Source organism: Pinus tabuliformis, chromosome 6 (assembly GCF_031772625.1).
Source record: "Pinus tabuliformis cultivar Carrire ecotype Pingquan chromosome 6, CPIR1, whole genome shotgun sequence".
NCBI classification, from domain to species: domain Eukaryota; kingdom Viridiplantae; phylum Streptophyta; class Pinopsida; order Pinales; family Pinaceae; genus Pinus; species Pinus tabuliformis.
The window spans coordinates 1,606,872,709-1,606,897,611 of record NC_142292.1 but is presented as its reverse complement, the minus strand read 5'-3'; the positions used below and the strand labels follow the sequence as shown (position 1 = coordinate 1,606,897,611).

Genomic DNA, 24,903 nt, shown 5'->3' with positions numbered 1-24,903 from the left:
TTAGGACTATTTTTAGTCAAAGTTTAACTCGAGAATTTGACAACTAATTAACATCAGGAAGTGTTAAAGCTTAATTCCCGTCGGTTGGTTATTTACAGACTAATTTTTTTAATTAAAGTAATAGACTGGTAAAACTTGACAAATATTGCAATCTTTGTCATTTATAATGGTAAAACTTGACAAATATTGCAATCTTTGTCATTTATAAAAGTGCTCTTATATTAACAAATTCCAGAAATGCCTCAGCTGACCATATGTGAAGTAATCCGTTTACAAAAGGCTTCTCAATGTTTCATGTGCTAATGTATCACTTCCCTAGTCCATTAAATAAAAAAAATGCAAATATACAAACATATTTGGACAACCAAATTGAAACAAACATCTGAAATCATACACCAATTCATTAAAGAAACAACTTCTAGAATACTACCTTGCTATAATACCAAATAAGAAAGCAATGGAAGGGCATGATTTCCTTTTTAACAGTCCAGTACAGTGTTCTTTTATTCCTAACTTGAAAAATAAAGGAATGTAGCCAAATAAAATAATACCATGGTTCTTTCATGAAAAGGAATTATAAGATAAAATCAGATAGCCCAGTGGGCTAGCTCAAGTGGTTGAACGATTTCAACTATCTCTTGGGCTAGTTGGCTGCCTCAGTTGTGTGCCTTGCTATGTCCCTACAGGGTCAAGTCACTGTAATCAACACTAACAGGTTTACACTTGGAAGTGTCTGGGGTTCCCCCACAAGGTTTTCCATGGAAAAGAAATTTCTAGTGTCCAATGACAACAAAAATAGGTCAATGGGACTAAAAGGTAACAGTAATACAAGGTATTGTGTAAAAGTGCAAAAGCAAGATAATCCCTGCTAACAATTCTCACTTAGATAATATTTGGCAGGCTTATGTACTAAAGCGAAAAGACAAGACTTCAATATTAGGTAATAAAGAAACTACACACATTAGCTCAATTGTCATCTTGGTCAAATTATAAATGTGTTGCTTATTCAGTGTAAGAACATTCACAGAAACATGCATTTGAATTTTTTCCAGAGAAACTAGAGAAATTAATTTTTCTTACAAAAAAAATTATTTTTTCTTACAAAAATTGTATTCAAGGTTCTGTTGAGGAAACATTTTAATTGATATGAAAAGGTCCCTTTATATTAAACATAAACTAGCCTAATATTTATTTATTATATTCTAAATACACAAGAAAACACACTCAGGCCTTATATGTCAAGCACCATGATTAATGTAAGTGGAATATGAGAGGACAGGGGCAAAAAACAATTAGGATGATGAGAATTGGTCTCAAAGAAAATAGAAAACAGAGGAGAATGAAATGGGAAAAAAAATAGAGAGAGAAGGCAGAACAATACGACGAGAAGAAAATAGGAGATAACAGTTGTAAAAAGTTCAAGTACTTCCCATAAATCTTTCAAAATTCAACTTTTTGAAGAACTTGACAAGTAAAATATACATTTTTTTCTCCAAACAAATTTAAAAATTTTGAACAAGAGAGATAAGCATTCTGTACATTCATATTTCAAGGGATAAATACGTCATTGCTTTAATCAAGGCTACATATTATTCATAATATCAATGTACAAAACACTAGCAGTCCAAATAATATCTTGGTGACCCAGACTCTCTACCAGAAATACATGTCACCTCTTGTTTGTTATTGACAAGGATTCACTCTGAATATCCAAGTAAAATACATAGATGATCACTTCGTGGGATAACCACATGATAAACCGAGGAATTTTTGTGTAGCTATAATCCCAAAGATGACTAACACAATGATTCGAACAAAACCCTCCAAACTTCCATGCCTTGAACTTCGTCCTTGATATCATTAAATTGTTTAACCATCCAGTCATGTAACATACTCTGTAAAAGTACTACTTACATAAAACAAGATAATCATAATAGAGTAGTTATTCCGCTATTTCTTCTGCTTGCCACCAATAATAATCCATCAGTGATGTAAAGAAAAACCATCTGGAACTTCATTGGGGAGGTTCCAAAAAGACTGAATAAGAATCATTAACTTGTATGCAATATTTTGCCTTCATTTTGTTCTATGGTACAAATATCAAAGAACTTGTCCTCCACTTATCACCAGGCGTTCTCTTGCACACACAAGGCAAGATTAAAAAATAACAATTGTGCTTATTTAAAAAAAAACCATCCATATTATTTCCCACAGCTTTGGTGAAAATTTTATTATCTCCTACAATATGCCAAAGAAATATGTTACATGCACAACCTTGAAATGAAATTGAGGTTACCCCAATGGAAGTCCTTATGCCACAGCTTGCGATGCAAACTGCATGCAGGATGCACTCTAAAACCACTGGCACTGATGAATCAATAAACAAATCTGTAACATTTTTACTTGGTAGAAAAAGTACAAATTGATTGACTTCCCCGCTTACAAATCTAATCTTGTAATCTTGCTCATCAACATTATGAACTATTGAACACTCGAAGACAGTTTTTCCAACTCTCGGTGATGATAATATCTGGCGTTGAAGAGTTTAATCAGAATGATGTCCATGTATACCTCAAGAATCAACACCCTGCCAAAATGCATGCCAATTTCTCCCATAAATGTCCATGTTGGTAATATCAACAAAATAATCCGCTAGCACCTAGTTCACCTTGCCGCAAATCCTTTCTCCGCTGGTCTTCTAAAGGATCTAGACTCCTCATAATCCTCTGTATTTGCCCAAAATCAAAAGCATATCTGATTAGCCATGTAGCTACACAGTATGTTCATGATTTGCATATTGATCCAATAGCAATTTCCATAATAATTCTAACAAATGACACAACCATTAACAATTAATGCCTATTAAAGGTTCTGTTGAGGAAACATTTTAATTGATATGCAAAGGTCGTTTATATTAAACATAAACTAACCTAATATTTATTTATTATATTCTAAATACACAAGAAAACGCACTCAGGGCTTATATGTCAAGCACCAGGATTAATGTAAGTGGAATATGAGAGGAAAGGGGCAAAAAACAGTTAGGATGATGAGAATTGGTCACAAAGAAAATAGAGGAGAATGAAATGGGAAAAAAATAGAGAGAGAGAAGGCAGAACAATATGACGAGAAGGAAATAGGAGATAAAAGTTGTAAAAAGTTCAAGTCCTTCCCATAAATCTTTCAAAATTCAACTTTTTGAAGAACTTGACAAGTAAAATATACATTTTCTTTTCCAAACAAATTTAAAACTTTTCAATAAGAGAGATAAGCATTATGTACATTCATATTTCAAGGGAGAAATACGACATTGCTTTAAGCAAGGCCACATATTATTCATAATATCAGTGTACAAAATACTGGCAGTCCAAATAATATCTTGGTGACCCAGATTCTCTACCAGAAATACATGTCACCTCTTGTTTGTTATTGACAAGGATTCACTCTGAATATCCAAGTAAAATACATAGATGAACACTTAGTCCACATGATAAACGAAGGAATTTTTGTGTAGCTATAATCCCAAAGATGACTAACACAATGATTCGAACAAAACCCTCCAAATTTCCATGCCCTGAACTTCGTCCTTGATATCATTAAATTGTTTAACCGTCCAGTCATGTAACATACTCTGTAAAAGTACTACTTCTTACATAAAACAAGATAATCATAATAGAGTAGTTATTCCCCTATTCCTTCTGCCTGCCACCAATAATAATCCATGAGTGATGGAAAGAAAAACCATTTGGAACTTCATTGGGGAGGTTCCAGAAAGACTGAATAAGCATCATTACCTTGTATGCAATATTTTTCCTTCATTCTGTTCTATGGTATAAAGATCAAAGAACTTGTCCTCCACTTATCACCAGTCGTTCTCTTGCACACACAAGGCAAGATTAAAAAATAACAATTGTGCATATTTAAAAAAAAATCATCCATATCATTTCCCACAGCTTTGGTGAAAATTTGATTATCTCTTACAATATGCCAAAGAAATATGTTACATGCACAACCTTGAAATGAAACTAAGGTTACCCCAATGGAATTCCTTATGCCACACCTTGCGATGCAAATTGCATGCAGGACGCACTCTAAAACCACTAGCCCCATCGAATCAATAAACAAATCCGTAACATTTTTACTTGGTAGCAAAAGCCCAAATTGATTGACGTCCTCAACTTACAAATCCGATCTTGTAATCTTGCTCATTAACATTATGAACTATTGAACACTCGAAGACAATTTTTCCAACTCCCAGTGATGATAATATCTGGTGTTGAAGAGTTTAATAAGAATGATGTCCACGTATACCTCAGAAATCAACACCCTGCCTAAATGCATGCCATTTTCTCCCATAAATTTCCATGTTGGTAATATCCACAAAATAACCCACCAACACCTAGTTCACCTTTCCGTAGCTCCTTTCTCCGCTACTCTTCTAAACGACTTGGACTCATAATCCTCTGCATTTGCCTAAAATCAAAAGCATATCTGATAAGCCATGTAGCTACACAATATATTCATGATTTGAATATTGATCCAATAGCAATTTCCATAATAATGCTAAAAAATGACACAACCATTAACAATTAAAGCCTATTAAAGGTTTTTCTGAGGAAACATTTTAATTGATATGCAAAGGTCCCTTTATATTAAACATAAACTAACCTAATATTTATTTATTATATTCTAAATGCACAAGAAAACGCACTCAGGCCTTATATGTCAAGCACCAGGATCAACGTAAGTGGAATACGAGAGGACAGGGGCAAAAAAGAGTTATGATGATGAGAATTGGTCACAAAGAAAATAGAAAACAGAGTTGAATGAAATGGGAAAAAAATAGAGAGAGAGAAGGCAAAACAATATGATGAGAAGAAAATAGGAGATAACAGTTGTAAAAAGTTCAAGTACTTCCCATAAATCTTTCAAAATTTAACTTTTTGAAGAACTTGACAAGTAAAATATACATTTTTTTCTCCAAACAAATTTAAAATTTTTGAACAAGAGAGATATGCATTCTGTACATTCATATTTCAGGGGAGAAATACGTCATTGCTTTAAGCAAGGCCACATATTATTCATAATATTAGTGTACAAAAGACTTACAGTCCAAATAATATCTTGGTGACCCAGATTCTCTACTAGAAATACATGTCACCTCTTGTTTGTTATTGACAAGGATTCACTTTGAATATCCAAGTAAAATACACAGATGAACACTTCGTGGGATAACCACATGATAAACGAAGGAATTTTTGTGTAGTTATAATCCCAAAGATGACTAACACAATCATTCAAACAAAATCCTCCAAACTTCCATGCCTTGAACTTCGTCCTTGATATCATTAAATTGTTTAACCGTCCAGTCATGTAACATACTCTGTAAAAGTACTACTTCTTACATAAAACAAGATAATCATAATAGAGTAGTTATTCCCCTATTCCTTCTTCTTGCCACCAATAATAATCCATCAGTGATGGAAAGAAAAACCATCTGGAACTTCATTGGGGAGGTTCTAGAAATACTAAATAAGCATCCTTACCTTGTATGCAATATTTTGCCTTCATTCTGTTCTATGGTATAAAGATCAGAGAACTTGTCCTCCACTTATCACCAGGTGTTCTCATGCATACATAAGGCAAGATTAAAAAATAACAATTGTGCATATTTTAAAAAAAACCATCCATATCATTTCCCACAGCTTTGGTGAAAATTTGATTATCTCTTACAATATGCCAAAGAAATATGTTACATGCACAACCTTGAAATGAAACTAAGGTTACCCCAATGGAAGTCCTTATGCCACACCTTGCGATGCAAGCTGCATGCAGGATGCACTCTAAAACCACTAGCCTTGACAAATCAATAAACAAATCCATAACATTTTTTACTTGGTAGCAAAAGCCCAAATTGATTAACTTCCTCCACTTACAAATCTGATCTCGTAATCTTGCTCATCAACATTATGAACTATTGAACACTCGAAGACAGTTTTTCCAACCCCCAGTGATGATAATATCTGGCGTTGAAGAGTTTAATCAGAATGATGTCCACGTATACCTCAGGAATCAACACCCTGCCTAAATGCATGCCAATTTCTCCCATAAATGTCCATGTTGGTAATATCAACAAAATAATTCGCCAGCACCTAGTTCACCTTGCCGCAGATCCTTTCTCCGCTGCTCTTCTAAAGGATCTGGATTCCTCATAATCCTCCGCATTTGCCTAAAATCAAAAGCATATCTGATTAGCCATGTAGCTGCACAGTATGTTCATGATTTGCATATTGATCCAATAGCAATTTCCATAATAATGCTAACAAATGACACAACCATTAACAATTAAAGCTTATTAAAGGTTTTGTTGAGGAAACATTTAATTGATATGCAAAGGTCGTTTATATTAAACATAAACTAACCTAATATTTATTTATTATATTCTAAATACACAAGAATATGCACTTAGGCCTTATATGTCAAGCACCAGGATTAATGTAAGTTGAATATGAGAGGACAGGGGCAAAAAACAGTTAGGATGATGAGAATTGGTCACAAAGAAAATAGAAAACAGAGGAGAATGAAATGGGATAAAAATAGAGAGAGAAGGCAAAACAATATGACGAGAAGAAAATAGGAGATAACAGTTGTAAAAAGTTCAAGTACTTCCCATAAATCTTTCAAAATTCAAATTTTTGAAGAACTTGACAAGTAAAATATACATTTTTTTCTCCAAACAAATTTAAAAATTTTGAACAAGAGAGATAAGCATTCTGTACATTCATATTTCAGGGGAGAAATATGTCATTTCTTTAAGCAAGGCCACATATTATTCATAATATTAATGTACAAAAGATTGGCAGTCCAAATAATATCTTGGTGACCTAGATTCTCTACTAGAAATACATGTCACCTCTTGTTTGTTATTGACAAGGATTCACTCTGAATATCCAAGTAAATACATAGATGAACACTTCGTGGGATAACCACATGATAAATGGAGGAATTTTTGTGCAGCTATAATCCCAAAGATGACTAACACAATGATTCGAACAAAACCCTCCAAACTTCCATGCCTTGAACTGCGGCCTTGATATCATAAAATTGTTTACCTGTCCAGTCATGTAACGTACTCTGTAAAAGTACTACTTCTTACATAAAACAAGATAATCATAATAGAGTAGTGATTCCCTTATTCCTTCTGCCTGCCACCAATAATAATCCATCATTGATGGAAAGAAAAACCATCTGGATCTTCATTGGGGAGGTTCCAGAAAGACTGAATAAGCATCATTACCTTGTATGCAATATTTTTCCTTCATTCTGTTCTATGGTATAAAGATCAAAGAACTTGTCCTCCACTTATCACCAGTCGTTCTCTTGCATACACAAGGCAAGATTAAAAAATAACAATTGTGCATATTTAAAAGAAAAGCCCTCCATATCATTTCCCACAGCTTTGGTGAAAATTTGATTAACTCTTACAATATGCCAAAGAAATATGTTACATGCACAACCTTGAAATGAAACTGAGGTTACCCCACTGGAAGTCCTTATGCCACACCTTGCGATGCAAACTGCATGCAGGACGCACTCTAAAACCACTAGCCCTGATGAATCAATAAACAAATATGTAACATTTTTTACTTGGTAGCAAAATCCCAAATTGATTGACTTCCTCCACTTACAAATCTGATCTCGTAATCTTGCTCATCAACATTATTGACTATTGAACACTCGAAGACAGTTTTTCCAACTCCTAGTGATGATAATTTTTGGCATTGAAGAGTTTAATAAGAATGATGTCCACGTACAAGGTTAAAGAAAGAATTTGTAAAATTGATAGTAAAGAAGAAAAACAACTTAGGGTTAACTGAGAACTCGTACAGAGCATTTATATGGCAGTGAACTAATGCTGGCCCGATTTGTCTGCAGAAAATGTTGTAGATCACAAAATCGGAAGACAGGGTAGCAAATGCTCTGCCATGGAGACGCAAAAGGTTTTCCACTTTCGTGCCATGGGTAGCAAACCCTCCAGCATGGAAGAAGGAGACGATGGGCAACGATTCTGCAGTCTCAACAGGAATGAAGAGAGGAACCTGCAATCCCATCTGGGCATCGAGGAGAAATAGAACACTATTCAACGCATATCAAATACCAATCGTAGAGGGTACAGGGCTTTGCCTTTCTGCTCCTGTGGTCAAGCTCCTACAAGTAGAGCTGAACAAGAGCAATCCAGGTAATGCCGAGAAGGGAGAGGTTCATCTGAGCATGCGAGTATATTTTGTAACTAAATTTTTAACTAACTTAATACTGGTTGAATCAATCTGATGGCTCAAATTATTTTAATCGTCTAACACTGAAATCAAGGCCCATGAATGTACAAATATCTTGAGAGGAGAGTTGATTTCAGAGGGGAACGCCTTACGGTGTAATTTCTAACATAGTAATTAACGTAATAATTTACATGGCCTAACAAAATTATAAATATCTGGGATATGTATAGATTGGCTCACAGAAAATGGGTTATGATACCATCATCACAGTCAGGTAAGATACTAGTGCATCACAAACTAAAGCAATAATCAATTTCACTGGATAACATTAACATTTTGCGCATAAACATGAATGTTAATTAATGAGATTGTTGGCATGAATAGCCTTTGATTTTACTCATTTAGGCATCTTTGTCACATTAGTTTTTATTTCATCGCCATTTTGTCAACCTCGATAGCCAAAGATTTAAATTTTTTAAATAGACATGGACATCTGAATTAAATGTTTTCAATGTGATGGTGTATTTATGTGTTTGATGTTTATTAAATACCAAACTTTCCGTAACATGATAAATCTTAAATGTTGCCATGATAAATTTAGGTTAATGATAATATAAAGACTTAAACTTTTCCTAAAAGATATATAAAATATAAACAAAAACAAAATTAAATATAATTATAGACAAACTTTAAACCATTAAAAAAATATAAAATAATTAACCTTATTTATAGATAAAAAAGTTTTTATTTTAATTTTTTAATATATTTAGATATGATAAATAATTTAATACATATATCTATATATAACACTTTTATTATATATATGTTTTTTTTACTAATTCCAGAGCAAAGCCGATTCTTTATTTAAGATGAAAATAAAGCAATCTCATATCATGATCTCTTTATTTAAGATGAAAATAAACGAGGAAATAATAATAATAATAATAAATTTAATTAGTTATTTGAATTTAATATATTAACAGTGTATTTAATATATTAAAAATAATACAAAAAATTATAATTAATATTTAAATTTGCAATATATATATATATATATATATATATATATATAATCTTCTCAATAATTTTTCCAGCTAATAATATTATTAATAAAATCACTATATATTTAGTCACTAATAAAGCATTTACAAAGTATTTTAGAACAATATAATAGTGTATAAATTAAAGAGAGTATAAATTTAGTATGAGATTTTTAAGTTAAATATTTTAATGAAGTTACCATTTATTTTAATGATGAAAAAAAGTTATGGTGGATGCATTCATATTTCAACAAATGAAATTAACAACAAAAATGTTCATACCTACAAACAATATATAAATATCATTAACAAAATACCTCAATTTATTAATAAATAAAATTTAAATTAACCAAATTTTAAACTTTAACCCTAACTTAAATTCAATATTTTAAATTTAATTTAATTATATTAAAACTAAGTGAAAGACTAACTACTATACCACACTTCTTATGCTTTTTTACCATTTCATTAAATTAAACTGACTTTTTATTATTTTGATTTTTTTTCTGGGAATTCTAGAACATTAGAATACAGTATAATTTCTACTGCCTCCGAGCACAAGTTTCCAGTCTTCAAGAAAACACAAAATAGCTCTGATCACAAGTTTCTTCTGATAACAAACAAAATAACGGTACAGCACGACTTTCGAAATTGATGATCATTTAGGGAATACTATTTTGATCAGCAGTTGTCTATAACGTGATTTTTTGAAAGTTTTTTTGGCGGGTTTTTCCGGTCTAAATCCGGCAGTAATTTATTGGAATCGCAAGTTTGATAGCTAGTTTCTGCACAATGAAAGCGTCCCAGGGGTTTTTCAGGGTGCTGAATCCAAATATGCAGTTAAAAAACCATTTTAACTGTAACAAATCAAGATTTAACCTCAATTTCTTCCGCCGGATTCCGTCACCGGAATCTCCAAAAAGTCGCATTATAGACAACTCCGATTGATCATACCGAAAACGAATATATTTAATTCTAAGAATGCATATTAACCACTAAGAATGGTAATCTAACACAGCTCCCAAACCGCAGCAACAGGTGATTCGCAGCCTAGGTCGAATAAGAAATATTCAAGTGCAAAAATTCTGAAAATGACAACGCCAACGCCTTTATGTTATTTTTTTTTTGATAATTTTGGACCCAAAAATCCCGAACCCAGACGCCGAACAAGTCCACGATCATGCTGAAAATGGCTCCCTCAGCCCGATGGATCGACAAAAGGGTGTGTCCGAGTATAAATATCGCTAAATTTAGCATCATATGAACTTGAGGCGTATCGTTTGAGTTGCCCTAGCAAAGGGTAGGGCGTCCTACAACCTTCTTCTGTAGGACAATCACCACCGCTGGCCGCCCCACAATCTCCTTGGCCTCCCCCTCCATGGCTACCGAAGATAAACTTCATGATCTGGCATAGCAAGTTACCCTTCGTCGTTCGCCCTGGTTTCTCTTCTGCGCTGTGATTGGAGGACTTGGTCCATTTCCGCCTCAACTTAATGTGTCCCAAACAGTCTACTTTGGGCGAAGTTGGCTCCAGGGATTCGAACCTGGCACCAGTCCTTGGGATTATGGTACCCCTGTGTAGCTTTGAAGGGCGATGCCTGGTAGGACTATTAAAGTCTCTGTGGGGGCTGAAGGGAGCCACAGACATGACTGCAATCGGCGTTCTCATCACATGGATGGAATTCGTTGGCACCTGACGCGTGATTTTTGCAACCATTTTGCTAGACCTCTTCGGCCTCTCAGTATGCGGATTTGTTTTGGAGTTTATGTAACGGACCTACTTCTGTGTGGCGGGGTGTTCAGGCTGCGTGACTAGATTTCACGATGATGTGCTTCAAAGCTTCAAAATTATTTATGCGTGATCTCAGAATGTGATATTCATCTATTTTTCTTCCTAAACGTGGGATTTTGAGGATGCTTCCAGGAAATAAACACAAAAGTTGGTATGTATATTCAATACAATAAGCGGTACATAGGTTTTTTCATATAAAATTTGAGGTGGAGAAAATGAGTGGTAGGCTTAGTTTTTTTCATATAAAATTTGAGGCGGAGAAAATGAGTGGTAGACTTAGTTTTTTTCATATAAAATTTGAGGTGGAGAAAATGAGTGTTAGAGTGGGTGGGAGTGGCCTTCCCTGTCACACCACCTTAATATTGTTAATTTTGGAAAGCGTGGAATTCATGGTTGAAGATAATATTGTGCGGTAGGAATTTAAGGATAAAAAGAGTGGCCATTTGTCGTTATGTTTCATTTATAACAAATTGAAAACGCTTATCTCTCATGGTCCTACCAGTTGAATCATATATGCTCGTTTTCAATGGTTAAACTCAATCAGGTTCAGAGTTTAACGGATATCCACAGATTTGTTAATGTCTACGTGAATCCACAGCGCCATTTTCTCTAAACCCAAAATAAATGGCGGTGGATGGGTGGGATCATAACTATAATTTGGTGGGAAAATTTCTACGTTTTGTTTTTCAATTTTATTGTTTCAAAGAATTTGAAATTCTAGTTTTTGCTTTTCAATTTCCTTATTTTTTTTTGTTTTTCAGTTTCATGGTTTCTTTTCAAGCATTGAAAGAATTTGAAATTCCTAGATTTTGTTTTTCAATTTCACTGTTTCTTATTTGAAAGGTGAACTCAGCCAGAGAAAGAATTTGAACTGTGAATTTAGTGATAATTTTATGGTTAATTGAATTTTTAAATATGTTTACATTTAGCAGAAATTTTATATAAGTTTTTAATATTTAATGTTTAAATATGTATTAATTAAAAAATAAATTTATAATAATTTTAAAATTAGGGATGAATTTTAGATTAAAGTTTTGAGTTTTGAAAATAAGGTAAATTTTGGAGGGAAGAATGAATTTTTTTTTTAATTGTAATTTTAAAATTGTTTATATAATTTTAAAATTAATATGAAGAAAATGAGCAAAAGTAGTTGCTATTATAAAAAGAAAATTATATATTTCTAAATATTTAAGATGTTTACTATTGAATTTTTTCCGAATTGAATTCGAATTCAAACTTGGAAACTATCCTTTCCACGTCAAGGATTTCTCTTTTCTTTGTGCTCCTCTAAATCCCATCAATTGGTATCAAAGCTAGTTCCTCACCAAGGTTGATTTCTCACTATTCCCAGTTTCAATTGATGTCTTGGACAATTCGGTACCACTCATATACAGTGAGTTTTGGTTGATCTCGAACAATGTCGATTCATCTCATAGACTAAGTTCTCTTTGATTTCTCATGCTATCAGAACTAGCTGATTATCCTTCGGCACGTCTTGACGGTTTAGAGCATAGCGAGGACTCTCTAGTCCCTTGTTATTCGACGACTTATTTCCACGCCCTGCGACCTCTAGTGCCTGCATCCTCTTTCGACACCCTCTGCATGCCTCTGTCTCGATGTCAAGGCATTGAGGCTTAGCACTGTACCAACGAACCCTTGGAAAAGTTTCGCTATCTGCTGGAGACCTATGCAAGGCAGAGGCAATGACTAATGGAATTGTATGACATCATGTCTATTAGTATGGTTGTTGCTGACAAATCTTTATGAAGGTAGCCATTCAAATAAGAAAGTTGAGATGACATCGATTATGAAAGCCAATTTCTATAATGACTTCATGAAGGTAGCCATTGATTTAAATAAGTTGATGTTGGTAATGATTAGATAAAGACTTTATCTCTTAGATTTCAGAATGTGGTCCATTTAAATAAGTTGATTAAGTTGGAAATGATTATATAATGGTTTTATCTCTTAAATTTGAGAATAGGTTGGAAGTCATGTATTCTGATTAATTAATTAATAACTTAATTATGTCGTAAGGCATTTCCCTTTGAGACCAACTCCTCTCCCATGCCACCTGTACAGTTGTGAAACATTGATTTTGATGTTAGACGATAGAAATAATTTCTGCCATTAGATTGTTTGGAAACCACTATTTGTGAGTTACAATTCATTATTGAATGGCCTTAGCCATCGTTTGAGAAACTTTCAAGCTTGGTTACGGCTGAAGGTTATCTTGTGCAAAGCATATTCAATGCTATCATGAAGGGATGTCTGTTTGGTCACATAGTGCTTGCGTTTCTTAACTTTCTTCTTCATCCCTCTTCTTGTTGACCATGGTTATATTCCTCTCAAAGGTATATTTCATATCAAATACTATTTTTTCATTGCACTGATTTTGGCTTCTAAGTTCTAACCCCCTCTGGATTACGAAGAGTGAGCTTACTTTGTATCATATTACTTGCTACTGCACATGAGAGCTGTTTCCCAAATGGGTACATCAAATAATCCCCTACCTTCCTGGAATGCCCCAATTGCGTGTAAAAGATCTGCCCAATCATTGCAACTCACAGACTCCTCCAAATGCATGTTTTAGTTTCTTAGAAGTGAAGCGCAAGCCGCCCTTGAAGCTGAATTTGTGATTCTTAATACCTTTTATCAAGTTGATGGTCCTATAGTCGATGCACTCCGGACCAGACTTCCTGCCTTGTATACAATTGGCCCTCTTGTTTTACAGGAACAATCTGGAAATGATAGAATATCCGATATCTCTGCAAGCATGTGGATTGAAGAAACTGAGTTTATGAAATGGTTAGATGCAAGCATTTGGAAGAAAAACCTCATAATTAAGAAGTAATGGTTTGGGTAAAGCCATGGATCTGATAACAAGAGTGAGCGATTGGGTCTCTGAAAATTTAATGTTGGTGCTGCTGGAATGCTCTGAACAAGTGCCTTCGGAAACTAAAGATAATCAGAAATTTGTACCAGAAAATCAATGCAAAGAATAGATTCCATTGGTGCCATCTATATGGAAGAGTCTTCATGAGGAGATATTGGAGCTGGTCTTAGCCAGATTGCCACTGAAGAGTATCCTGAGATTGAGAACAGTCTGTCACAAGTGGAACAAATTGCCATTGAGCAAGAGGTTTCCTAGACTTCATTCTATGCTCCAAGCCCCGAGTTTCAAGAAATGTGTTCTTGTTTGATGTCCTTGATGGTGAATGCAAAGTGAGCTACTGATAATGGAAGCACCAAGAAAGGGGGAACCCATTCTTTTGTTTATGCGAATCTGGAATCTAAAAGTAATGTAACGGGAAAGGGGAGCTACAAATCCAACTAGGAACGTCACAAGGGAATTCCATGGACAAAGGAAGAACATAGGTAAAAATTTAAGCCTTGGATGCCTTTTCTCAACAATAAATTTATTTTCAGCAATAATTGTACAAACCAATGGTATTCACTTGGCTTCAGTCCATTCAAAAGTTTGTTCCCCTATTTTTATCTAATATATCAATATATTAAATTACTGTGACAACTCTATATTAATTTGGGTTTGCGTTTTTTGGGCTTTTTATAGCTTCAAAGTTTATAGTTGTTTGGGATTCTTTATCATTAGTTTATTGATCTAACCTACAAATTGCCTCTAGGTTCTATTCTTGTGGGCCTATTATTATTATAAGGAAAAACATTTTGGCGCAGGTTTTCTACCTTTATTCTCTGTGAAAAGGAAATACAGATTTATATTCATTTCGGTTTTTGATGTTATTGTTTTCTTTTTCTTCTAAAAACACTATTTTTATTATGTTAAAATTGAACCCTTATATTCACTTGCAGTTGGGTCTCTTTCACAATTTTTTTGACTGCCACTCTGGCTTTATGCCCTTAGGGTCTTCTGAGGGTTGAGTATATGAGAAGTTATTATTTATAAATTATAACCCAATCGAGTTCTGAATTTTTCCTGCAAAGAGTGACTGCATGAGGCTCTGGCGGTGGGCTATTAATGAGAATATTTTTTATTGGCAGGATGTGGATATGAACTTAGTATCTGAATTGATTCCATTTCCTGCATGAAAATAAACAAATCAGATTGAACCATTCAATTTTTGCGATGGTTTTCTTTATGGTGAATATTTTGAAACTTTTTAGAAGGATAATGCTTCTGTTTCTCCTATCTGGTTAATTTCTTGAGGCCCCGTCCTACAAATTCAATAAACAAATTTCAGGCCACCTAACTTAGGTTGTGACAGCTGATAATTAAAATAAAAAATCGTTGCCAAAGTAAAGACTCTTAAAGTAGGTTTGAGGCACTCTAAGAGCCTGCATACATTAGCTGGAGTTGATCAAATGACTCCTCACATCTTGCCATTCCCCCAACCCCATAAGCTTGTGCAACCTGGTTTTGTTTAGGTTAAATTGTTATAAATTAGTTATCACCAAAAGAATTGGTGAATAGACTATTGCGCTAAGCAACCTTAAAGTTTCCCCTGAAACTTAATATAACAGTCAGTGGAAAATAATCCTTATCTACTTGAATATTTCATGTATCTCCATTTTCAAAGTGAACATTGAGGGCTCGAGAGTTGGCTGTTATTGAGCTTAATGAATGCTTGAGAGTTGACGTCTTCAATCTCACTAAATAGAGAATGAGAAGTAAAAGGAAACTGTGCAAAACCATGTATCCTAGCCACACCTAAAACTAGGATCATAACCCCCTGTTCCCCTACTGCTAGGCATATAGTACAGGGTCATCAGACAGCTGTCAATGTTGTAATCCATTTTGTGTTTTCATTGATGTCTTCAGTGGTATTGGACTAGTGAGAAATGTTTCAAAAATGTTGACAGATGAGAACTTGTTGAAATCGACTTTGTTCAAGATGGAGGAATGTTTGGGAAAAAGTAGGACATCAAATACTCTACCTTGGCTGATTTTAATGATAATGTGTGTATCTTTTCTGATGCAGGATGTTCTTTCTTGGTCTGGAAAATTTTGGCAAAGGTGACTAGAGGAGCATCTCAAGGAATTTTGTTATTTCTCGAACTCCCACACAGGTGGCTAGTCATGCACAAAAGTATTTTATTCGGTTGAATTCGATGAATAGGGACAGAAGACGATATAGCATTCATGATATTACTAGTGTGAATGGGAGTGATGTATCATCACCACAAGGACCTATAATTGGTCAAGGAAATCAATCTTCAGGATCTGCAGGGAAATCTGCTAATCATGCTTCTCAGCCAGGGATTCCTATTGCTGGTCAACCCATTGTTGGGCCTATGGTTTCTGTTGTTGGCACTCCTATAATGCTTCCTCTGGGACATGCTCCTTATGTTGTTCCAGTTTCTTACCCTATGCCACAACCAACTATGCATAGATAACTAGAGAGAAGGAGCTGAGCACTTTGGACTGCAAAGCTTCATTTGATAATATGTTTGTTGTCATTGTATCAATAGGAAATTATTCATGTCAATTGATCTGCTAAATGTTGATCAGTTGGTGTATCATTGCTCAATATGCACCTTGCACCTTTTCCTTTGTTGTAAGAAAGAGTCCATTTTCTTCCTCCACTAAGATTGCCAAACTGGAGCATGTTAATTTTCTTGCAAATAATGATTTTTATGGGGATACATGTAAGAAAAAACTCGCTTTGATATTCTTTTATTATTTCCTTTCTCCAGTCAAAATAAGAAAAGAGAAAGCATTTGGATACATCTAGCAATATTATATGATAACTATTACAATTTGGCACAGAATACACAAAGATGGAGATTTCAATAATGTTGCTCTGTTTAGCATCAACATGATTTAGGATGCTTTGTGCACCTCTCTGTTTTTCACTACATCATCAAGGACTGTAGTTGCTTCATGCAACATGCCCTATACAGGCAACATACTCTCTTTATAGAGGGAATTCAACACGTGTATAGATAACAATATTAGTGCATTTCCCACTTTGTACATTCCAATCAGGTGTTTTTAGCAATAATCATTGTACGAACTATAGAATATTTTTGAGAAACATTCAAACTCTGGAACTCAAAATGATTGCTTCTCAATCTCTCTATATCACTTTCATTTTCCTCAACAAAGGCTTCATCAAAATCTTCTCTATTGTAGTATACTACCCTGGCAGGCACAACCAAATTGGTTTTTTTATCATCTAAGTTAGTAAGCAAAGCTCTCCATATTCACAAACTTGTAGCCAAATGACCAACCTAAATGCCAAAACATTTATCTTCTCTGTTTCTATTTTTGGGGTAAAATGGATTCATATCTGGAACATATGCTTTCATCTCCAACGTATTGTTATCCTCATTCTTACCATATGTATCTTCACATTGAAACTATGTTCTACTTACTACAACTATTCCAGAATACCAAAGTCAATGAGAATGATGATGATAATGTGGGTAGGTGGTTAATAAGCATGTGTTATGTTTGAGCCCTGATCAACATCATTTCAAAATAAAAAACGAATGCAACCATACAGTGGAAGGCCAATATGATTGCAACACTATAATATTTTATGGTATTGGGAGGGTCCTTTGCCAATTTGATATTATGTGTCCCTCAAAGGCATATTACAATTCACCATAAGCCTTGGAAAACTGCTCTGGCACAAACTTGTGCAAAATCCAAACACATATGCAAGTGTCATTGGAAATACTTATGAAGTTTCCTTTGCAGCATCTAGTGCAAATGCTAATTACATAATTAAGAATAAGAGGTGCTCTTTTGTTTTATGATATTTTCTTTAAAGGAGATGGAATTTTTATTTTAGAAAGGTGTAATAATTAAAGTCTTATTTTGTAAGTGGAGTTTTTTTGGGTGTGAATTTTATTGAGAATGGAGTCAACAACATTAACTGACATGGAGAAGTTGAGAAAGGCTAATTTTTCTCTATGGAAATCACATATGGAGGATATACTGATTTTAAAATATTAGTATTTGTCGATGAAGGTATGGAAAATAAACACTCGTTGATGACAGATGAAGAATGACGTAAGCTATATAGCAAGGTGATTGCAATGATTCGCTACTATCTAGCAAAGAATGTGTATTTCAATGTGTGAGGAGAAAAGACGATAGAAGGATTATGGAAGAAGCTCCATGATCTATATGAGAAGAACACAACATCAAACAAAGTGTTCTTGATGAAGAAGCTTTATAATCTCCAGATGAAGGAGGGTGCTTCAGTTGTTGAGCACTTGAGTGAATTCAATATTATTACTAGTCATCTTGTCTCTGTTAAAATCATTCTAGATGATGAAATTAGATTTATTTTGCTAATGTATTCTATGCTAGACAGTTGAGAAATTTTAATCGTAGTTATTAGTTCTTCCACACCTGCAGGGACCTTGTAACCACCCTCCTCCCACATTTACACATGTTAACAGGCCTGCTATGGTAAACATGTGACGAGAGGCTACTATGATCTGATTCAACTCCCCATGTACAGTTAAGGAAGTGGAACCAAGAAAATACAACCAATATGACCTTCTACACATGTTACAAAACCTTCAAGAGTCAACCAACCCTTCCAGGTGACCAACACCTGAGGTAACTTGAAATTTTAATAACCTAGAGCCTTAGTCGCTCTCATGACATGGGCATGAGACCCTTCAGTCACTCCCACAACAAGGGCATGTCAGCTGTTGGGGATTTTTTCAACTAGTTCTCAGCCCACAACCTCTGATTTTGTGCCACTTTTTCAGGGCTAGGTCTCAGGCCACTGCCTAGAACTTCATGAAACCTCCAGAAATGAAAAATAACATCAAAACAATGCTACTAATGCAAATAATTAAACATACACTTGATTAGAACCCTACTAGCCATGATAGTCATTTCGTCAAATATGTCACAAATATGCATTCTATAGGTCATAACAACAAATATGAGTATAGGGGTCTCATACTTATCTGAGATTCATAAGGAAGCATTGTTGTCTTATCAAAATTGTTGGAAATAATACTGAGAGGGGGGGTGAATCAGTATTATCAGATTAATCAAACTTTTCAAATGCCCAAAACATATACGCTACTTCAGTTAAGTGAACCAGCGTGTACACGCTACTGTGACGAAGTAAAACAGCGTATAAGCAGAAAACTCACAATTTAGTTGGCTTATTCTTCAATTAAGTGCATCAGGACATTATTCATCATATTAACAGTAAACATGTGCAGTATAACAGAACAGATAAAAAGCCACACACATGAACACCAAGATATAAGGTGGAAACCCAATGTGGGTGAAAACCACCTGCTGCAAGTTGTCTCTATCTTTCTTAATATGAAACTTCAGTTTACAATCTTTTGTACTGGTGCAGCCTTATACCAGTACGCAGGCTACAACCTGCAGAAGGCTTCAACCTTCTCTCGTTCTCCAAACTTCCTTGGAAGGGAGCTCCAACCCCCTTTTCTTTTGTACTAGCCAAAATACTAGTATGTAGGTGCTGACCTACAATCTTACTTCTTCCAGGTATCACTTTTCATACATTTTCAGACTTGGATATTCCTGAAGCACAACATTACAATCTGAAGACCACAATTCATTCAATTTTCACAACAGATCATTGAAGCATAAAACAACCAACTTTGAATCACTGAACCACTGAACCCTGTCAATCACCAGTTACCAGAACACAGAGCAGACTACAGAACTCTGTAATAACAGTCAGATCCCACTGTAAACCCAAATCAAGCTTCAAAAGATATACGCTACTTTAATGAGCAGAAACCGCGTATACACGCGCTTTTACCGAAGCCAACCTGCGTACAGATCTAAAAATAAACTTTCTCAACTTGCAGCTGTACCAGATATTAGTTAGACTCAGAACGTAACATTGCGACAATATGCAAATCTAGAAATACGCATAATCAACATGATAGTGCATTTCAAACCATTTGATCCCGATCTCTCCTTAGATCTAGTTCACCATCAACCGATGAGATCTCTCCTTAGCTCAGATCAACCAACTCAGAACCTGCATATCAGATCTCTTTCTCTCTTAGATATTCATGCCTTGTCGAAAGATGATCTTTGCCTAATGATCTTCTTCTCCTTATATAGCCTTAGGCCTTTCTCAATACCAAGAGCCAAAACCATAGTAACACAATACCATCAACTTTAAAACTAGGGATCGACACGCCCGTCGAGACATAATGGTCCGAAATCATAGGCACAACTTCCAAGGTCTAACCACCATGAACCAAAGGAACCTTTCCACATACACGCGCTTTTTCTGAATCTAACTTGCGTGTACACGCGTCTTGGGCTTAACGAAAGAGCGTGTATGAGCTTTCTTGCCATGCTGTACTGAGATCTGTCTTCTGATTGAGTTGCCATCACTTGTACTAACCTTGAGCACCTGTACCATCCACTGAGTGAGTTGCCATCAAGGACAACACTTGAACCATAATGCCAACAATCTCCCCCTTTGGACTTGATGGCAACCACCACACAGCACACCAAGTGTCACTCTCCCCCTTTGACATCAAGGGCAAAGGGAGGACCAAGATATTCTCTTCCTTGGTAATCCTTCTGCTGTCCATACTGCTGTCCATACTCCCCCTGAGTACATGCTGAAATCTCCAAGTGTGCTCCCCCTTTGTGAATGCCAAAGAGTACCAATCTATCCATCCTGCTCACCAAGTGCTGTTCATGCTCCCCTTGACTGTAGGCAAGATCTGCAAAAGATGTTCTTCAAGAAGAACATGACTCTATACATCATAAAAGACCTTCCTATCACCAAAGACTCATACATACATCCATTTCTCAACTAAGTGAGGATATACAAAAAAATGACTCATCCACCCAACCAAGTGGGGATACATCAATATTGACTCATCCACCTAACCATGATAATACATGAACATTTCATCATTCATCCCAGGCATAGTGGGGAAACCAACAAAGGCCGTTACATGACCTTGACACCATAAAAGAGACAACAGATCTAGACCAAGACTTAGGAAAGACATCAGCAGCATCTGATAAACATCTTGTTAGATCAGCAACTAGAATTTCTTTCTGAGCTCCTTCTCCTGAAACCAACAACCAAAAACATCTGAATGCCAACAATGCTTTATGAGACTTTTGAGCTGCTCCCCCTGAACCTGTGCCTGTTGCACTCCCTGAAACTGTGCCTGAATAATTCTGACATTCCTATTGCTGTTCAGAACTTCAGAGTTTTCCCTTGCTGTTCAGAACTTTACATACGCGTTTTCTCCTGTATAAAACAGCGTATGTACGCGGATATTCTTTCTGCAACAAGCGTCCAACATACACGCGACTTTCCCACCATTAATCCGCGTGTATACGCTCCTATTACTTCCGTAACCTGCGTATACCAACCTTTCTGTAGAACAAACAAATTTCAACAACAGGATGAAGCATTAACTACTCCCAGCTTTTGTCTGAGATATTCAAAAGTTTCCCTGGGCAGTGGTTTTGTGAGAATATCAGCAACTTGTTCCTTAGAAGGAACATACTCCAACTTGACCTTCTGTTCAAGCACTTGTTCCTGAAGAAAATGGTACTTGATTGGTATGTGCTTGGTCTTTGAGTGCATGACTGGATTCTTTGAAATGCTGATTGCACTTGTATTATCACATAAGATAGAGACAGGTGGAGTGCAAGTGATTTGAAAGTCCTGCAAGGTCTGCATCATCCAAAGAAGTTGTGTACAACAAGATGCTGCAGCTACATATTCTGCTTCAGCTGTAGATAAGGCAATCGAACTTTGTTTCTTGCTGAACCAAGATACTAATCTGGAACCCATGAAGAAAGCACCTCCACTTGTGCTTTTCCTATCATCCACACTTCCAGCCCAATCTGCATCTGTGTAAGCATGAAGAGTGAGATCAGTATTTCTAGGATACCATAAGCCATAGTTTTGGGTCCCTTGAAGATATTTGAAGATTCTTTTGACTGCCTGAAGATGAGTTTCCTTTGGGTTGGCTTGAAATCTTCCAACCATTCCTACTGCATGTGTAATATCTGGTCGAGTACCTGTCAAATAAAGCAAACTCCCAATCATGGATCTATAAGTGGGTTGGTGGACTGCTGCTGATTCATCATTTGCACTGAGGCTGCATCCTGTAACCATGGGTGTACATACTGGTTTTGACTCTTCCATGCCATACTTCTTCAAGATCTGCTTGAGGTATTTGGTTTGAGACAAGAAGATACCTCCTTCATTTTGTTGGATTTGCAATCCAAGAAAATATGTCAATTCTCCAAGAAGTGACATTTCGAATTCTTTCTGCATAACCAAGGCAAAGTTTTGACTCATAGTCTCTTCATTGCTGCCAAAAATAATATCATCTACATAAACAACAAGAATTAGCAATTTGTTATTTTCAATTTTTATATAGAGATTGCTATCTGCTGATCCTTTTGAAAAGCCTTGTTGGTGAAGATATTTGTCCAACCGATAGTACCAAGCCCTTGGGGCTTGTTTGAGCCCATAAAGAGCCTTTTTCAATCTGCATACAAGGTTTGGATCATTCCCAAGAATGAACCCATCTGGCTGCTCAATATATACTTCTTCTTCTAAGTCTCCATTCAGGAAGGCTGATTTCACGTCCATTTGAAATACCTTGAAGTTTTGAAAGCTTGAGAGAGCAAGGAACATTCGGATGGCCTCTAGTCTTGCCACAGGAGCAAAGGTCTCTTCAAAATCTATTCCTTCTTGCTGTGCATACCCTTTACAAACAAGTCTGGCCTTGTTTCTAATTACTTCTCCATTTTCATTTAACTTATTCTTGAAGACCCATTTTGTTCCTATTACATTCTTATCTTTTGGTCTAGGAACTAATTCCCAAGTGTTGTTCCTTTCGATTTGCTCAAGTTCTTCATCCATTGCTTTGACCCAACATTCATCTTTGCATGCTTCTTTCACATTTTGTGGTTCAATGGAGGAGAGTAGAGCCAAGTAGCTTGAAGCTTCTGCAAGTGTCCTTCTTGTTTGTACTCCTGCTTCTTTCTGCCCCACAATCTGAGTTTCTGGATGATTCTTTTGGACATATCTGGATGGAGTCTTCTCTTCTATTCTTGTCTGCTCCTCTGGTTCTTCTTGAGATTCTTCTTCTTCTTGAGGTTCTTCTTCTTCATCATTTCGCCTTTGAGAGTAACCTTCATCTTCTTCATGATGAACTTGCCTAGGAATATATCCCTTCTCATCAACCACTATATCAATACTGTCAACAATTCTGCCAAGTCTTTTATTGTAGCACTTGTATGCTTTGCTATGTGGAGAATAACCAAGAAGAATGCCCTCATCTGCTCTAGGTTCAAGTTTGCCAAGTTGCTCATCAGTGTTCTTAATATAACATTTGCTCCCAAAGATTTTGAAATGCTTCACGGAAGGAGTTTTACCACTCCAAAGCTCATGAGGTGTTTGAGTGCTGTTTACTCGGACATTTGTTTTGTTAAGAATGATAACAGCAGCATGTGCGGCTTCTCCCCAGAAGGTTGCAGGAGTACCTGATTCATCGAGCATAGCACGAGCCATTTGTTGGATAGTTCTGTTCATTCTTTCCACAACCCCATTTTGCTGAGGAGTTCTAGCTGTAGAGAATTCTCTTCTTATCCCATGTTCATCGCAGAAATCAAAAAATTCATTTGATGTGAACTCCCCACCTCTGTCAGATCTGAGGCACTTGATTTTGTGTCCTGATTCATTTTCGGCCAATGCTTTGAAGGATTTGAATTTTTCGAATGCTTCATCTTTGTGCTTCATAAGCCCTAACCAAACAAACCTTGAGAAATCATCAATGAATAATATCAGATATTCTTCTCCTCGAGGTGACCTTTTCCTAAATGGACCACATACATCTGTATGGACTAGCTCAAGAGGCAAGCTAGCTGATCCTTCCTTCTCTGGAAAGTTAGTTCTGGTCTGCTTTCCAAACTGACAAGATTTGCATATGGTGTTGTCTGGAATTTTGATATCTGGAAGATCGCGAACTGCCTGATATTTGCATGCTTTCCTTATTTGTGAGAAGCTTAGATGTCCCAACCTTCGATGCCATAACCAGTGCTCTTCATCCTTGCTAAGATAGCATTGTTGTTGTTCTTCTTCAAATATGTACAGATTATTTGGAGTTCTTTTGCCTTTGAGAACTGTTTTACCTGTATCAAGATCACGAACAAGACATCCATTCGATCTGAAAATAACCTCTGTTTTTTGATCACACATCTGGCTGACACTTAGAAGATTATGTTTCAATCCATCAACATACAAAACATTTCCAGCCTTGACCTTTTCTTTTAAAGGAGCAATACCTTTTCCTTTTATAGTAGCAGGAGTATCATTTCCAAAAGAGACTTTCTTTCCCTTTTCTAAAGTAGAATAAGATTCAAGTTTTTCTTTATCACCTGTCATATGTTTCGAACATCCACTGTCAATGTACCATAGATTTTCCTGTCCTTCTGCATAAAATGCTATCCCACATCTTTCTGTTTGAGGTTCCTTTATTCTCCATGTTTTGGTGCTTGTGGCTTGTTCCTTTTTCTCCTGAAACCTGCTCCTGCATTCAGAGTCTTTATGACCAAAATTATTGCAAATAGAACATTCAACTTCATTTTCAAGCACCGAAAAGTTGTTATAGGTCCTTTTTGTAATCCCTGTCATACTTCTTTGTTTTTGAGCTTCCCTAGTCATGATTGTTTTATATGCAACACATTGAGCTGCTCTGTGACCAAAGTTGTGGCAAGAAAAGCATTGTCCATTGAAGAAGCTTCTGCGGTTATTGAATCTACCAGCCAACTGATTGTAATTTCTATTTTCATCTATTC

The 24,903-nt window shown here is 35.7% G+C and overlaps 1 pseudogene; it reads left to right on the top strand.

The window, feature by feature from the left end:
- The first annotated feature begins 8,055 nt into the window (after positions 1-8,055).
- LOC149265022 (transcription factor MYBS1 pseudogene) lies at positions 8,056-16,481 on the top strand (annotated as a pseudogene).
- Positions 16,482-24,903: the final 8,422 nt, after the last annotated feature.